The following is an 18925-nucleotide window of genomic DNA, read 5'->3' as shown; positions in this document are numbered from 1 at the left end:
ATTAACTGGTTTCAGTTCCAATAAAAAAACATCTTCAAATGGGACTCCTCTTTCCAGAGAAAGTGAAAAGACAGGTGGAGAGAGATGAGGACTAGAGTTACAGCCAGAAACTATCCTCTAGAGCTGGAAGGGTCTGTGCGGGGCCCAAGGGGAAGAGTTTGTGGCTTCGGGGGACCGAGTTGGACTACCAGGGGTCACTGCAGTGAGGACTCTCTGGCAAATCCCCCTTCATCTGGACTACACCTGGGGGGCCAAGGGGACCACCCAGCTTAATGGCACAGTAACGACTTCAGTAACACACAGCAAACAGCAGAAGAGCTTCAGCTTCAGTGTGAGAACAGAACACTGAACCCTTTACATGTGACAGATTTACATAAAATATTTCAGAATCAACTCCTTTTTCAAATCAGAATAATAATTGACATATTGTAAATATACATGACCAGAAAACAAACCCAAGTGAAATCTGTTCATCTAATAATGAACGAAACATCTCAGTGTACACAAGTTGTTCTAAAAATAGCAGCGTATTGGTTTTTCTGCAGGTGCTCGGTTCGGTTTTATCTGTAGGTATAGCTCCCTTCTTCAGTCCTACTCCAAATTCACCTTCCTGTATGAACCATAGTTAGGTTTAAATCCATCTTTTTAATTTGTTGTACACTTAAAGAGACATTATTAAACAGGAGAGCTTAGTTTCACAGGATAATTAACTCTAAACCAACCCAACTGCAGCATTTTCAGTAAAGTTGTAAGTTTAGAGGACATAATCAGGAACTTAAACATGTGTCGAGGCAGACTTCCAAAATTAAAGCCCAGGCCACATGGTATATGTTAAGTGAGGTTCCTCTCTACGGTGACTTGCTTTAGAGCTTATGAGCTGCTCCCTGGGGCACCTCGATTTTTCCCAGAAACTCCCTCCAAGGCTCTTCAGGTTAACATGTCCGGTTTGACTATCAGATCAATAGTTTTAAGTGACTTCATCAAACCATGTGAACACAAGTGCCTGCACAGTTGTAAACTGAAAGCATTGCGCTGCATCAAACCTGAGGCTGCAAATCTATTGTGATGCTGCATTTGAAAAAAAAAAAAAAAAAAAAAGAAGATTCATGTGTTTTTATACAAAGAACTACAAAGTCAAAAGCGACATTTTTAAAGCAAAAACACATGTTCTTGTTAATAACTATCAAAAGAAAAAAAAAAAAGGTAATGCATGTTCAAAGCTACGGTATCTTTGGTAGGAGTTAGAAAAATCCCCACTGATGTCTTTCTGTACCTCTTTTGTTCTTCTGGGATAAGAGGTGATGTCAGTTCACTCCCAAGCCTCCCTAAAATGCCCCCAAAGCCTACCCGGCTCCTGAGTGGGAGTGTGTAATCGGTCCTGGCAGAGTGCTGGTTAATGGGGGGCACAGGGCGATGGGCTGGAGATGTATTCATGTGCGTGGCGTGGCGCCTGGACCCAGGGTGACACTTCTTCATTCCTGCTGCCTCAGGCCAGGATTAGGACTGCACCCAGCCTCACAAAGCCGGCCGTAATGCAAAATCATTTTCATATTAACCTCGTCTCTCCTCTCTGGGCCTGACAGTGGACAGGCCTGCTCTCTTTGGTACTCAAATTATCCTCAATTACTGGGGAAAGGCCAGGCAAGGGGACGTCACCTAACCTTCACCATCTGTTAGGTTCAAAGCGTTAGCAGTCGGCTAGCCTGCCTGTCTCCTGCCTCCGCTGACCTTTCCGCCTCGGCCAGCTCTCGCTCCTTTTACCCATCCCCACCCCCCACGATAGCCCTGCCCTCTGTGGACACAGATGGGAAGTGCATGCGTGCACATCTCATTAAGGGGGAAAAGGTTATGTCATGCGTTTTCGCCAAAGATTTAAATATTCAGAAACCAAGCAGAGGCTAACACAAAACCCGTGTTGGGTTAAGTCCATCTCTTAAGGAGGATCCAATACCTCTGAGATGAGGCTGGCTTTTATTGGTGGTAAAGCTCAAGAAAAGGACCTTAGACTACCATCGAAATCCTTTTGCCACAGGATGTAAATCGTTACAGTATGTAATACTTTGGATATTTCTATAAGTTCTAACATTGTGTCTCTTTTATTTCAAATTTAGAGTAATAAATGTTTTAAGTTCAAAAACGTGTGTAAATTACTTTAGCACAAATTGATTAAGCTCGATTCTCTAATTCAGTTTAGGTCAAATTTGGAGTTTCAGGTGCATTTTTGAAACAAATGATTTTTTGGATTCTGTATTTATTTAAGTGGACCTATAAGGTTGTTTTCATGTTGGTATTATTTGCAAAAGTTAGTTTTCATTTAACCTTTTTCTATATTTGAGGCTGTGCATGTAAAATATTGAAAAGCTCTTATTCCTCCTCCAGTGAATTCCCCTCTCAATAATGCAGGCTGTGTTTTCTGTTTGTTTGAAGCCTATATGTTTTAGCAGTTTCACTGCATCCATTTGGATTTCCTGTCTGGCCACTCAGGAGGCCTCCTCCTTCTCAGGTCATTTGGCTGGACTTGATGGTTCTGAAACAACTTTTAATAAGCCTGCTAAATAATATATGGAGCTTTGGTTAAAATTGAAGCATGGAGAGACAAGCGGGGACTGAGGACGGCGAGATGGAGAGAGACAACAATCAGGTCCCGGGCATTCCCTCACCGTCATCTGCAGCAGCAGCAGCAGCAGCAGCAGCAGCAGCAGCAGCCGTACGAGTGGCCACGTTGAGTCTCCTGCGACACCTCTGCTCCAGACCCAGACTCCCTGAGGTCAGAGGTCCTGGACTTGACCTTGTGGCACCCAGGAGGATGTTCACTGGGTTTGGGGAATAATTTGGGATTCATTCAGCAGGAGGCCCCTGTCTCAGGCAGCATTATGTCTCATTATCCCTGGACATTCTCTGCTCACAGGGCAAACACATGAGCTCTCCATTTTATCTACACTTTTAAAACTGGCAGCATTATTTGCTAAAATCCATCTTAAGCCATGTGAACAACAGAAAAATTAATTTGGGCCTTATGCAAAAAGAAAAAAAAACTCAATTTACTATTGTTTAAATGTATAAATTTATGTCTTGTGAATATAGCATGTAATTAATAAATAGAATGGAAAACTGATTTATAATCATTTTAATCTTTTAAATACACAGATGTAAAAAAAAGTGTGAGATTTTAGGTTAATCTTATTTCAATAATATATATTTTTAAATCTTTTATATTTTGAATTGAGTGTTTGAATTCAGATTTTCTTTGAATTCATTAATTTTATTAGAGGAGGAAAGTTACACATAATGCATACAGACATAATCGTTGAAGGACACGAATACACAACCACAATAATTAATAAATTAATCCCATCCAATAAAAAATAAATATCTCTACCCAATAGCTCAAGGCTTTGGTTTCACATAAAATTAAAAACTTGAATACTACTAGATAAATCTGGCTTTACCAAAATGCAGGAAAAACCTTAAAATATTGTTTTCTGGGGAACGGTCTCGCAAATACAATTAAATTCTGATTTTAATTCGCCTTTATTTTGATGAGTGCTGGCTGCTCACTTTCAAACAGACTGCCTGTTTCAAATGGTAAAAACAGAAATTGTATGAAATAAATCTGGTTTGATTTGCATAAAAAAAACTTTCACTTTCCGCCACAGAACCAAAAAAATATATAATTTTAACAAAACCAAAAATATACATATCCTGTCAATTTAGAGCTTTTTAAATCCCTCCCCCTTATTACAATAATAATAATAATAATAATAATAATAATAATAATAATAATAATAATAATAATAATAATAATAATAATAAATGGAAGGACATTTTCAGAAAGGTGCTAAAAAAAAGTCAGATCTTTCCTATTATGTGAGCTTCAGTCTAAGTGGGTCCCTGTGGAGGACACTTTTGGAGAGATGTTTCGTGATAAGACACAAGCCCTGCATGCATTAATATTACATTAGAGGTAGTATATCACAGGCCCTTCTGCTCAGTCAGGTAGAGATCTTTTCATTGACATCTCCTTATCATGTTAATATTACACTCATCAAAGAACATGCCGTGGCAAAAAAAAAAAGGAGGAGGGGGATGTTAAGACGCAATAAAACGTGCAGAGTTACAGATTATTCTTATGAGAAGTCTAAAAGGGAGAACAGACGACAAAGTGGTTATTTAGGTCACGCATTCGCTGTAACGCGCTGGAAAGAGGCAGATGCCGCAGGAAAGGCGTTGTTTGCGTGTGTGTCGGTCAGAAATATGACATGCATGACTAGTCACACACACACACACACACACACACACACACACACACACACACACACGCGCGCACTCCTCAATGCAAGTGGCAGAAGGAGGGGTGCGAATCTGCAAGCGAGAGGGGAGACAGGTGCAAGGCTCCGCTCTCCACACTGTAGCTTAAACGCATTTAAAGCCCTTCCTTAACGCGCACACACAGCTCCCCCTCGTTTTATTTCAATGAGATTATTCTTCTGCTCCGCTTTTGTTGGCTCGTGTGCGCGGGTGGCTGTGCGTCATTCATGGCGTTCCTTCGTAAGATGTAAATAAATATAAATAACACGAAAGAAAGAAAAGGGGGGGGAAAAAAGAGTCGGACAATTAGGTGATGTGATACAATTTTAATTACTGTCTCGGTGATAATTGGGATAGGCTGCTGGGCACGGTGCCCACCTTCCAGCAGAATAAATAACAAAAAGCTCCCCCAGAACACGTGTCGTGGTAACAAAAGGGTGGAGTGTGTGTTGGTGTGTGTGTGTGTGTGTGTGTGTGTGTTGAAGGGCCCGGGAGGCGGACGTGTGCCTGCTCCTGTGCCAAACTTTTCGGCTCTCATTTGAATGTGAATGGCGTTTAACACCGAGAGCTGCTTAAAAGCAGCCCGTATCTACAATATGCAAGCAGGGTTTTTTCAATTAGCAGCCCAGCCCACCCTTTCTCCACGACCCCTCCCTTTCCTGGGCTAATCGGCGCTAATTAGGCCTTATCAGGCGGTAATGGCTCATATTAATTGCCTCGCGGGGCAACTGTTAAGGAATTTGGCGCGTGATCCGATTGAAGCTGACAAGTTCATTCCGTCTATTTAATATTCATTATATTCTAATAGGACACTTGTTAGCATGAATACACCAATTAGGGGCCGGCAACACGGTGGGAGGCCACGTTTGTTTCGTAATCTTGACGGAGACTTTAAATTTAAAGGATTCAAATCGCAATTTTGAGAAACAAAAAAATAAAGTCCCCCAGGGGAATGTACGTGGGAACAACAAAATCTATTTTTTTTTTAACTACGAGGACAGTTTCAAAGTGTTTTATTTTTCCCATCACATAAAACAAATTTTATGGGAACAGAAGCATTAAATGTCAGATATTAAACCACAGCTTACTATTAAATCGGACTATTTGCTTTTCATATTTTTAACAGTCGAACTGGTAATAATGAGATTGCCACATATTAAAAACAACGTGCTTTCATGCGTCATTTTTTATTCATCGCCCCGTCTGTATCCGCATAAAGCGAGAAACGCTGTAGTTTATTATTTATATCATACCGAGGAGGACGCAGGGCCTTGTAGTCTTACATAGCCAAAAATTGACGCGCAACAAAAATAGTAGTCTGGAAACATCAATGCAGGATGTAAAAGGATCTGCTGCCGAGAATCTTTGATCATTAATCAATTAGCATTCGCGTAACAAAATAGTATTGGGGAGCGAGGGAGATCAACAGTGGAAGGCAGACTTGCTATCATGATGTAGAAAAAGAAATTATTAATTATGTTTACGTTTAGGCTGATCGTTACGCCTTTGACATCATGAAGGACACATTGTAGGCCAGGACTTAATTCTTTTCATCCCTATAAACTGATTTAGAGACAATTAGTTCCAACATTGGCGTAACGACATGTAGAATCGAGGCCTGTTTATTCAGTTCATACAGAAATAGTTCTAACAATTTTGAAGTAATATTCATTTTAAAATAAACAATAAGCAGCATTTTATATCGTGCATTTAAGATATAATGATGACAATTTTTGGTTCCTAATAAAATGTAAAAAGGAAATTAAATCAAACATCCAGGGACCGAAATGGTGGGCATCTTTCCTAAATAATAATTACAAATAAAAAGATCCGGTGAGGATGACTCCCCCTGTCGAAACAACATTCACTTGAAGGCATATGGCTGTGCGCTACCCCCCACGTCTGAAGCCCCAGCCCAGCGTGCTCCGGTGAAGTTCAAGGTCTCTGCAGCCAGTGACCATTAACGGAGCGGGGAGGACGCAGCGTCTGCTCTATGCGTGGGTGAGAGACCCTCTGCCTGACCTTCCCACATGTTCAACGATAAGACTCATAAACGAACCTTTTATTTTAATATTATTATTATTATTATTATTATTATTATTATTATTATTATTATTATTATTATTATTATTATTATTATTATTATTATTATTATTATTACTATCCGAAAATAACGGGACTTTAGATGAGCATATTAAAGAGCTATCTATGTAGGAGTTTAATTAGCAGAAACTTCAAATTTAATTTTATTTCACATTGTTAACAACACATTGGCTGCCAGACAATAATTTAAAAACAGGGCTATGGCTAAAAATAAGAAAATGTTGGGGTTTTTTTTTAGTAAAGATTTTCACCTGTATCTTGTTGAGGCCCAGAGGGAAACATCTGATAGTATTTTTGAAACACAAATTGTTTTTTTAATTATTGTTATTACTATTAAGATGCAAACAAAAAAAAAATTGTACCAGTATCATTGCTCTCATTATGCACTAACAATTAAAAGAAAATCAATATTTCAGGAACAACAATTAAAAGTATGCAAAACATACACATTTATTTAAAAATCAACATCTGTAGAACTTAATTTGAATTAGGAACCTGTAAGTTATAGTTTTTTCATCTTTGTTATTTTTTCTTTTGTTTATTTATGTATAAAACATTTCATTAACCCTTCTTTTCACCCTCCTATTGGTGCAGGATTTGGTAGGCCTACCTGATTTCTGTTTTGCCTTTTAAACTTTTTAATCACACTGGAAAACACTTAGAAATACAAAAATGTTACATGATCCTAAAAGCAGAAGTTACATTTTAAAAAGAGATGGGAGTACTTTGTCATTGTGCATTGGTGGTTGTTGTTGTTGTTGTTGTTGTGTGTGTGTATGTTTGTTTGTATTGTATTTTATGTATTTATTTTTTTACATCTCCACAGCCATAGAAATCCAAATGGATAAAGGTGGCCTTTATGAAATTCTGGAGTTTGGGGGATGAAAGAGTCTTATTTGAAGTTGCATCAAGGCTTGTTAGGAGAAACTCTGAACAGATGGACCGCATCATCACATGCACTCATGGATTAAAGACAATTATTTGTATTTTTTGTTTTATTTAATTTTTGATTTCTCTTAAAGAGACTGCTGTTAATTAATTACTTTGCAATGCATTTACCTGTCCCAGTAAATGAGGGGTGTCATTTCCTATTAGATCTAAACATATCAGGCAGTTTTTCAGTCATGCAATTTTAAAATGATTCAGTTATTTAAAATTACGAAACTCTCAAATCTTCTGGTAAATGAATACAGATATCAGTGCTACTAAATCCATCTAAACTCCTTAAGGACCGAGGTTCTTTATTCGATCTGAGCTAAGTTCATTTGACCTAAAGGTATACAACGTTCAAAGCCTGCATGACGAAAAAAAATAAATAAACCTCGATTAAACATGAAATGCCAAAAAAAAAAAAAAAAAATAACCTCTCCATTAAAAACCAAACCTAGATGAAATTAAAAGAGAGAAACCAGGAGAATAAGATGAGAAAAGGGCTACAGATCAGACAAAGACGACAAGAAGAAAAGGGCGCAGAGTGGACGTCTGCAGCGAAGCAACAGCATCACAAGAGAAGATGCAGTCAGGGGATGATAGGTGGTCCCAGGTGTCTCTAATGACATCAGCACGGACAGCATCTCTGATATGCATAGTGGAGATCTTGTTTCCTTGTAAAGTCTCTTCATGAGAGACAGGTCATGGCCAACAGCCTCTGCCAGACACATAATTGGCAATATTGATTATAGGTTATCATATGCTGTGGGCCATTTGTAAGCTAATGCTGCAGGGGTTAATTTGTCACCCATTAACCTTTTGGACTGGTGAATGCACGTGTAAATTCAGTTTAAAACAACTTCTAAATGGGTTACTTAGCTTCATCTAATAAATGGAATGCATTTAAGATATATCAGAGCACACACCCCACAGGATGCCATGTTTTTTTTCTTCTTCTTTTGGAGGGATGGGGGGGATTTTAGGGAGTCATGCCATGTGGTTTCCAAATTAGACCCCTCTCAAAGCACCCAGAGCAGCAGCGAATATGAATTCTCCTGCTGACCCTTGAGAAAAAAAAAATCTCTTCATCTAAAACTCAGAGTGACATTTAGAGGAAACACCTCTTCCTCTTCCCTGAAATCTGTGAAGTTGTTGCTTTACTACATGCCTAAAGGACTGAAAGTTGATCCTTTTCTGTCCATCAAAACTAATGGGGTGGGATGACTTGGAAGAAGGGGGCTTTGTAGTAACTTGTTAACTTAAACTAAAGTTTCAATGTCATAAAACATGTTAAAAAAGAGTTGTTTCAATGGGTCGCAAAGATAGAGAGAGATAGCAATAACATAAAATGTAATTTAACCATAAAAATGCAGAAAACAACATTTTCCTGCCTCTAAGAAAACAGAAAAAGATCATCCTCTTTTTCTTTTTCGCTGTGACTTTTTTCTTTTCTTATTATTATTATTTAAAGAAAGTACAACACTCCAGTAACCACTTCGGGCTACAAAGTAACAATGTTGCGAAGCAGTCAAACAGATTTAACTGCGTCAAAATCATCACAGTTTGCCACATACTTTGGTCTTCATCTCAGCAAGGAATAACACATCAAATGCACAAAAATCACAGTAAAGAGAGGAGCTGTAACCTTTGTGGAAGTCGATCAGAGGCGATCAGAGGTGCAGAAGCGCCTGGTACAGCCCAGAGCAGTAAAGACAACCCACTTCAACTTCAAACACATGACATTTGCCACCTCAGAGCATAAAATGAGCCTCCCTGACTCTACACCTGTAAACCTGTAAACCCACATGGTGTAGAGGGAAGCCGAGCTGTGTATTCTCACTCCAGCAAATACTATTAAAAGTTGCTCAGTGATGGGACCGTACACACTAGAGCATTACCTTGTGTACAGTGCAAGTTTATGTATGTGTGTGTGTGTGTGTGTGTGTGTGTGTGTGTGTGTGTGTGTGTGTGTGTGTGTGTGTGTGTGTGTGTGGCATGTGTGTGTGTGTGTATGTGTGAGAGAGAGAGAGAGAAAGAAAGAGGAGCAAGTTAGAGAGGGAGGGAGAGCCAGGATGGGAAAAAAGTGAAGGCAGGAGTGAATGGCAGTCAGCAAATCAGTCAGTCAGCTTAGTTTGACGAAGTGAAGCAGAGCAGGGTGGCTCCACAGAAAGGTACCTGGTTGGAGTAGTCTGGTGGTGGCCCTCCAGCTCGGCATGCATTAATTTATCCTCCACAAAGATGAATGCTCTGGCGTGGCATTTCCAATGTCCCACAGTCCAAGGGAAGGGAAGGAGAGGGAAGGATGATGGGAGCGGGAGAGAAACGGGAGCGAGACGGGGAGAAGAGAGAGGCAGAGAGGGAGGGAGAGTCAGATCCACTTCTGCCCTGACACCATGACCGGCCCATGTGAGATTGATCACACACACTCATGCTCAAACACACGGAGGCCTCTGCGGTGACGGGGTGGAACTGCCAAAGGAGTTGCAAGGTTTCGTCTACCCCGGTTGGAACGGCACACACTTGCGCTCGCATTCACGCCGCTGGTTTTTGAGTTTTAAACACAATTAAAGGATTTTTTTTTTCTTTCTCCAAAAAAACGCATCCCATATGACCGTGTCTCCTATTCTGCCATCTTTTGTAAGGATTTGTTCTCTCACAAGCATTCATTAACATTTTTGCCCCCCCATCTGTTCTGCAGTCTAACGCCTGTTATGTGGCAGAGCAGCTGAAAACGGACAGCTAAATAAAAGGGGTCAAAAGTCTGGCACTGAGCAGCGAGAGGACTGTGATTACGCACAATAGACTATAAAAGAGATGCATATGAGCATCGGCAGTGTGCCTGGCCTTTGCACCTTCAGGGAGGACAAGGTACACACCGATCTCATGAATGCTTTATGTTTACGCACACAAGCACACCCACGGATGCATACTGTCCACCCATAAACAGAACATTTGCAAAGCTTTGTGGCTCAAGGAGAAATATTACCGCTGACATTTGAATTTGAGCACGCTTTAAAAAGAAGCTGTTTGCCTTTTTTGGAATTGTTTATGTCTCCAAGTTCAAGATTCTTTATATATAAATCATTACTGATCCACAAAAAAAAAAAAGTCTTAAAGTGGTAAGATGTGAAAAAACGAGTGATAAACCGTCTTCTTCTGCCCCTAACTAGGAGCCGCTGCATCACTCAGCTGGCCTAAGTATGCAGATTGAGCCAGATGGACATGGTGTCCAGACCTCTGTCCCCCATAGACCCTGGGGCTGAACTTGACTCTCAAGGCTGCAGATGGAAAGGAGGGCCCCTTTGTTGGTGAACCCTGGACCTCACCCTCTAACACCCCCCCCCCCCCTCCCCCAATATGGCCAAGCACGTGCTGAGCCTCCCCATCTAGTGTCTAGTATTAACAATCATTAACTGATTCAATTCAGGTGTGTCTCCCAGCTGTTGTCACCACAGCGAGCTGATCAATACCGGGACACCATCACAGAACACTTCCTCAAACTCAGTGTCAGCATGCAAGTCTGTGAAAGGGGGGGGGGGGGAGCGCGCGTGCGATCGCTGAGACGGGAAAAGAAGCCGCGGCCCTCTCGGTTACGCGGAGGAGTCTCACAGAGGAGAGCTCCTCGAGCAGACCCTGAACCCTGGGGGATCTACAGGTTCGACTCGCAGCGCTGCGAAGCCTGCTGAGCCGAAACTTAAAAGGGGATCAGAGGGGTTGCTGCTCTGAGCTCCCCTTCCCTTTTGACTTCTATGTTTCCTTCCTTCCTTCTGTATTTTCTTCCTTTGTTTTCTGTTTTGCCTTCCTTCCTTCCTTCCTTCCCACCCTTTCCTCACACATTCTTCACACAAATCAAGCATACATAAAGAGACTTGGTATTTTGCTTTTTTCCATTTCCCTCGAAAAAAAACAGTTTAACTGACAGTGACTCGACGCAATCAGCTGTCCAATTTCACCTCGCTCAAGATGAGAGATTGCTGCGAACTTAAGGACTCGATGCGGCTGTCTGGGCCTCGTTTTACCAACTGGCATTATATGATCAAAATACTTTGATTGCACATTATTATAATTAGGATCGAACTGAACTGTATGCACGTAATTGGATCTGAATGCGACTTTATGATCAGAACTGAAATTGGACAGACTTGGGTTTAATATAACTGCATATGAAGTGCACAGGTTTGTGAGGATTACGTTTTTTTTTTTTTTTTTTGTTTTTCATGAGCAGAACTACACAGATAAACTGAATTAAATGTAATGAAAAACAAAACAAACATGAATGTAGGGTATTGGGGCTTTCAGAACTGTGCCTTCACCTTAGTGAACCCTTGGCTTTTGGTCCCACTGTCTGAGATGTCTTGGCTGGAGTCCCTCGGGGCCTTTTCTGTCATGCTAACCTTGTTTCTGATCCAGTCCTGCTATGTTCTGACAGAGTAATGTCGTTTCCCTCACTTTCCCCCGGTGAGCGTCTCATATTTTGGCCTTATCAGAAACCTATCTTAACTGCACAACGTTTACCTTGCTGGAGTTTAGCAGAGGGAAAGCTTGTATCTTCATCAAACCGCAGTCAGAAAAAGAAAAAAAAAAAGGGGGGGGGGTGGATTGAGGGGCTGCTGTATGCATTATTAAGATTAAAATCTTTCTCATATTACCCATCCTTTCCTCCTTCCATTCCATTTTCTTCCCTTTCTTTTTTGCTACTTTTACTTGAAATTTTAAAACATTTATACCCTCCTGTTTCTGAGTAAACGAGCTCAGGGCCCATTTTCCATTAAAAATAAAAGTTGCACGTAGGAGGAAAAAGAGGAGGTATGTAGCGTGATCGGTTTTAGTCATCTCTAATCAGTCCAGTGTATCTGTGCTGCAAGGAAAGGAGTCAGATGAAACAACCGGGTAATGATTTTTCTTTTTTTTTTTTTTTTTCTTTTTTTACCAGTTTTCTTCAGTCTGAAAACTTAAAAGGAATGTAAAAGAAAGACTTTCTTACCTGTTATTATTACTGTCAGCGAGCACTTGCTCATTCTACCTTTGTTCATTGGTCTAGGCAATTTTCCAACTTATTAATAAAATGAAGCATTAACAATGTACTTGCCATTATCCTGGGTCAGGTGTTTCTGAATGGAGGATTCGTTGCTAAGAGCCTAAGCATTTCTTTAATGATAGCCCGCCTATATCAAAGAGACTGGCCTTAACCTGTAATATGATCTCATTCTGGTTCTCTTCTTACCTATAAATGCCTTACTGACTGGCTTAATTTGCAATAATTCATTAGGAAAAAAGAATTTGAAAAGCTAAAGCCTATGGTTTTTTTTCTTTATAAGTACAACGGCAAGACGCTTCACTCATACAATGAAGGCCACAATCCTGTCAATCACAACAGTGTTTCACCTAAAAGGATATTTAAAAAGAACAAGATTTTTAACTGTATTTTTAGTTTTTTTTAAGTTAAGGTTTTTTTTACTTGTACTCATCACTGTTTAAATAACGTTTGTGTGCAGGTAAATTAAGTTTAGAAGTCCTCAATCTCAATACAGCAGTTTCCACAGAATTTGAGAAGAGATAAACGAGAAATAAAATAAAATAAAATCAGTGTGTCCAGCTTTAGTTGAAGATTTCCTAACTCACACGTCGACACCAATGAAGGCCCAAGACATAAGAAAACTAAATGTATGCTGGAACTACTTTACCCAAAGCACTACTGATTAATTAAAACCTGTGAAGTAACTGATATGACAATATAAGACAGTCAGTTTAAAGAATCCTTTTTAGATCAGTCGTTAACTATAAAACACGTGTTTAAGGAGGGACAACATTAAAAAGGTATCCTTGATGCTGTGAGGGCTGGTGGGTGATGGGCTTTACTGTAAATGCTCCCCCATAATCAATTCTGCTTAAGGCTCCATACAACCTTGGACTGGCTCTGGTCAATATTTATATTTCTGCCCATTGAGTTTAGGGCCAAGTGAACAACTTTGCTCTTAAAGATAACCGAAGCATGACTTACAAGTACATTTCTGACCTATCGGGGCATCACAAATAGGTTGTAGGAGCAAAGGTCATAAGACCACATTGGAGCAATTGGGACACAAAGGCCTTTCTATAGAGCAGCCGGCGTTATCTACTTGACAAGTGAAGTCCAGTGAACATCAGCTACATTACAACGGTCGTATCTACATACACTCCGCAGTCTTAGGGCAAGTTATTTATGATGCTGATACTGTACTGGGAGCTCACAAGTGTGGTTATACATCCTGAGTGGTGTCTGTTTAAATGGGTTCCTAATAAAATATTTCTGGGCCTGTGCAGAGTTGGGGGTCTCTGTGCTCATTAGAGGTCTCTGACCAGTTTGATAAGTGCAGCCCTGCGCCGTAATGATTTATTAAGAATGGAGGAGGAGAAGGCTGGTGGGTCCAAACCGCCTCAGGACACTTCAACCGCAGAGACATTTAAGGGTAAAGGCTCGAAGCAGAAGGTGCCTCTGAACAGATTTACATCATCCAAGATGCATATCGTATTGAATTATGTAAGATGAAATGAAATGCATACGTCCTACATTTTACTTACCGACTTTTTATCATTGTTATTATTTTTGCCCAGAGCTCGTCTTTCTTCCATGCAGAGCTCTGGTCTGCTTCGCCTGGAGGTAAATGTACGGCCATTTGCTTCACACAGCAAAGAACTAATGGATAGACAGAGGAACGTAAGTAACTGCGTTTAAAAATGGATGAAATCGGGAGGGTCAGATGCTGATGCTGTAGTGACACTAACTTCTTTCAGGTTCATTTCAAGGAGCATAAGGCGCTGTATTGATATTGTTGTTTGGTCTATTAAAGCTGACGTCATATGCTCACAATCTCGTTTTAAAATGTGCTTTAATAGGTTGTGTTCAGCTGCATGTTCCGGCAACAGCAAAAGGTGTTTAATTATATTAGTCAATGTATAATTTATCTTAGAGTTGCTTACAAAAGTATTCATATCCCTTGATTTTTCTTCCTATTATGCACCCCTGTGTCAATTCTGTGTAGAATCACCTTTTGCAGCAGTTGCAAAAAGTTGATGTGTCATATTGCTATCCCATCCAATTAGATTGACAGAAATTTATTTCTGCCTGTTGTCCTTTGCTCAAACTCAGTCATGTTCAGTAGGTAAACAGCAGCGTTCAAGGCTTGCCACATATTATTAATTGAATATATGTCCGTACTTTGATTGGGCCATTCTAAGACATCAACATGCTTTGATCTATTCTACTGTATGACACCAACTTTCTGCCCAGCTTCCCATGACCCATGCATGATGCTGCCAACATCATGAGTCACCATGGCAATGGTGCATTCAAGGTGATGTGCAGCGTTAGTTTTCTGTCCAACACAACATTTTCAATGTAGTCCAAAAAGCTGGTCTGATATGACCAGGGCACATAATTCCACAAGGCTGCTGTGGAATAAGGTGCTTAGGTCATTAGTTATGGCCAACTTTAAATGGCATTTCTTTAGTCTTTCTTTCAGCAATCTCTTTCTCCTTGCCGCTCTTCCATACAGAGCAGATTTCTTGTCAATTTCTTAACAGAATCTGTCACTTGAGCTGTGCATCTATGCAGTTCCCCAGAGTTACCAACAGCCTATTGGCTGCTTCGCTGATTAATGATCTCCTTTTCCGGCCTCCTGGTAATGCGGACGGCCATGTCTTGTTACATTTGCAGGTGTGATAAACAGTTTCCATTTCCAGACGATGGACTGTTCTGTGAGATGTTTAAAGTTTGGTATATTGTTTTATAACCTGTTCACAAATGCTCTTTAACAAATGTCTGATGCCTTTAAAGAGTAGTCATTCAGCTTTTGTAGTTTTGAACTGATCACAGATAAACATCTGTTACTTTCCTTTTAATTGTCCACTACTTTGTGTTGGCCTGTCACCAAAAATCGTAATTAACTCAACGGGGAGGGGGTGGGGGCGGGGGGGGGGGGGGGGGGGATGGGGGGGCGGTTGCATCCTGGTGAGGTTCCTGGTTCAACTCCCTCAGACTGCAAGGACCGTTTGCCCCAGCATGCTTCCTAGGCACCGCTCAGTGCAGAGGACAAATTTCACTGTGTGCTGCGATGATGATGATGATTTTCAGTATTATTATTACATTTTCATGCACATTTGTTAAGTTATCATTAATAACTAGAATATAACGTTACAAAAAATAAAATATTGTTTTATTGAAAATTGCCCAAACAAGGACAAAACTTCCAAAATCAGAATTTGATCACGCAATAACTGTGATGGTCATAATACTGAGATCGAGTGTAGAAACATACACTGGCCGCTTTTTGTTGTCTAAAGGCCTAAAACCAAAAAATAATTATGCAGACAATGGTAACCACAAGATGTTGTGAATTTGTGGTCTAAAAAAACAAAAAAAAAACAAAAACAATGGTGTTAAGTGATCAAGACCTATAGAGCAGAGTGTGAAGAGGTGTGAGTCCGCGCTAGTCAGCAGACATTAAGAGAGCAGAGACAGGAGAGCTTGGGGGACTAGTGAGTCATGGAGGCATCTCTACAGAGAAAATCTTGGTATCCTCCAACAGAGGAAACAGGCTTAGTGGTTGGAGGATGGATCTTTTTTTTTCTTTGCCACAGTTAATTTTCAAATCTCCAACATCCTATGGCTGTCTGTTTTTCTTTTTTCCTTCTTTCATTCGTTTTTCCTCCTTTTTTTTTTAAATGAAACTGGAGCTTGGGCGGTGATAGTGATAGATGGCTCAGCGCTCTAACACTTTATCCAATCCGGTGCAGATTTCATCCAATAAAGAATCACTTGTGCACTCTCAAACTAAATGGAAGTCAGACAGCGGAGAGAAAGGGGCTGCCGTGTGTTTCTGAGCTGCGAAAATCAAATTTTCTTAAAGCCGCCGCAGCGGTAGCTGGCGGAAAAGCAGCAACAGCCATGACTGGCCAGGGCCACTACGTCTGCACACACAATTTAATCCATCACAGAGTGCCTGACACCATATCAATCAACCTTTCATCAGCATGCCCCCAACCCCCCCCAAAAAAAACTGGGGGAAAAAAAACAATATTTCTCTTCAATCACTTCTGACTGAACCAGGCCTGCAACCTGGTGACCAGTGGGAAGGACCAAACTCCTGCTGGTTCAGAAATCTTTCTTTCAGCACCTTAGGTTAGAACATGTGGCTTTCCTTAAGCGTCAAGCACCTGCAACCAAAACTATATGCGTTTTCATATTAGACAAACAATTGCTATCAAAACGTTTGTCCTTCTTTAGCTTTTACTGTACAAGCTGCCACCTCTCCACCTTACCCCCACCCATTGTTGTCCTTTGTTCCGGGAATATGGTCCATCTTACCCTCTCTATATCCCACAGGCTGTGGCTCCAGTGGCCTATGATTTATAATTCATAGAGGCCGCTTTTATACGGGACCTCCATCTACCTGATACTGCGCCACTGGGCCTGTCCTGGGACAGTGGGAGGGGGGCTTTTCATTACGGCTGGCACCGGAGCACTAACATGACACCCATTCTTTGAAGCACCACCGCTGTATGTAAATTGCACATAATAATCCATTTTCCCCTGTAAAACTACAGATTCATGTTCCCGAAACAGATACCATTTTTTTTCCCCCCTGATCGGCCATTTTGTTTATCCCGGTCTTTCGGTAATTCTTTCTTTACTGCCGCTCTTGAAGGGGAACTGAAACGAACAAAGTACCTTTTTCACTCTTAACTGAATTTTCATTCAGTATTTAAGCCTAAGTCTTATCGTGGACCTATATGACCAGGCTCTTTCTTCCTCCAGGACTTGTGAAGCTCGGGTCTCTGGATATCCACATTACTTCCTTTCTATTTTGCTCCGTGCTCTGACCTCGGCGATTCCCAGAAAGGTCTCCGACCCAGGCTCTGCTCCATACTCCATGCTCGTGGCCCAGGGCTCTGCTTGGCCTGCATGCTCCACCGGCTCCCTAAACCCTGTTGAGGCTCCAAAAGGCCAAACACTGTAGTTGATGTGGATGCCCCGCCACCCACCAGCGTTTTTGGCAACGGAGAGGCATGTGGGGTGAAGGAAAGATTGTCAGATTGCCAAAAGCCGCTGAAATGACAAAGAGAGAGCAGCTCAGTCTGGATCAGATGTGTGTTTTGTTGTTGTTGATACTAAGTGCTCCTGACTAATTATTCCTCCCTGATTTGCAAATAAGACCCTCTCTACATTTCCATATCAATGGGCATGAGGAGGGTATGTCAAGGAGTGCGGGTTAAGCGTGTGCCTAACCTTGGGGAGTGTAGAGGCCTTCAACCCCACAACAAACAGAACACCACCAGCCCCCACGACCCACCCCCTTAAAACTCCCCGCACTGCTATAACCCGCAACACAAGCATGACACCCCCTGGTACTTTAGTCCAATAAACAGACAAAAAAAAAAAACAAAAAAAAAGAATAGAAGACAGGCGGGTTGTTTGGGAGAAGGGGGTGGGTGCGCAGGGTGGGCACAGAGGAGCTCTCTGTCAAATCAGCGGGTTGCCCCTGGATTAGTTCAGTTGTAACACAAACCCACGCTCCACGGAGATCATTTAGGCAATTATCAAGAACAAGGCCGGCTGCAGTGTTGAACAGCTCACTTCAAAGGCCTGCACCAGATGAACAGTTACAGCACACTGGTCAATTTCCATACAAGCCATCCCTCCCTCCTCGCTCCCCTTTACTCACTCCTCTTCTGCGTATGCCCCCAGGCTTTTTGACTGTGCTAATGAACATAACACCCCTCTACCCACCCCAAACACAGACTCGGAGAGGCTGTATGATGAGACGTCCATGATGAGCGCTCGCCGCTGTCCCTTTGAACCTCAAAGAAGAGCGGGCCACAGTGAAGGACACAAATGCCTGCCAGACACTTGCTTATGTTTGCTTTTATCAGATGGATGAAAATGAAAGTTTTTTTTTTTTACATTCTGGATATGCAGACTACGGCTCTGTATTGTGGTAAAACCGATGTCAGAGCTCACACGGAACAAACGCATCGTCGTTAAGTCAGACGGTGAAGGTAAAGACTTGGGTTTTAGAGTTTGTGTCTTACAAAAACAATAACAAGCTGTTTGTAAAAAAAAACAATTGCGCACTTGGAATAAAAGTAATGGCTTAAGATATCTGTTCACTTATCATTGGAATTCCTTTTAGTTTTCAAACAAATAAAGTTTTGTATAGCTGACTATTAGGATTTCATTGAGAAATAAAAAAAAGAAATGGGAAAAGGTTTCTATTCCGCTTCTTTTACTCTGATACCCATAAATAAAATTGACTGCACAGATTTGAGTCACCATGGCATATAAACTTAATAAATCCCGCAGTTCTGTTAAGGCCCCAGACGTTTGCTTGAGAACATTAGAGCTCATCATGGCCAAAGAACCAGGCAGACTATTTTTGAGAAGTTTGAAACATGGCTCGGTTATAAAACAACATTTCAAGTTATCACACGGAGCACTGTTCAATCCATCATAAGAAAACGGAACAAAATATGGCAAAATTCATACCTTCTTGTCTTTTCTACTTTCTGCTTGACTGCAAAGTGTGCGTGACGTAAATTTACCATC

At 41.1% G+C, this 18925-nt stretch overlaps 1 protein-coding gene across 3 annotated transcripts in view; it reads right to left on the bottom strand.

The window, feature by feature from the left end:
- Window positions 1-18925, bottom strand: part of zfhx3 (zinc finger homeobox 3) — a 357317-nt gene that overhangs the window by 269855 nt on the left and 68537 nt on the right. For 2 of the 3 annotated variants that reach the window (XM_036136359.1, XM_036136362.1), the window contains exon 3: window positions 9517-9588. The exons of the other annotated variant lie outside the window; for it this stretch is intronic. The gene's annotated coding sequence lies outside the window, so the exon portion shown is untranslated. The remainder of the gene's footprint in view (window positions 1-9516; window positions 9589-18925) is intronic. 3 annotated transcript variants of the gene reach the window in all.

Source organism: Fundulus heteroclitus, chromosome 4 (genome assembly GCF_011125445.2).
Source record: "Fundulus heteroclitus isolate FHET01 chromosome 4, MU-UCD_Fhet_4.1, whole genome shotgun sequence".
NCBI lineage: Eukaryota > Metazoa > Chordata > Actinopteri > Cyprinodontiformes > Fundulidae > Fundulus > Fundulus heteroclitus.
Note: the sequence above shows the minus strand (reverse complement) of the source record. Positions and strands in the feature narration are given on the sequence as shown.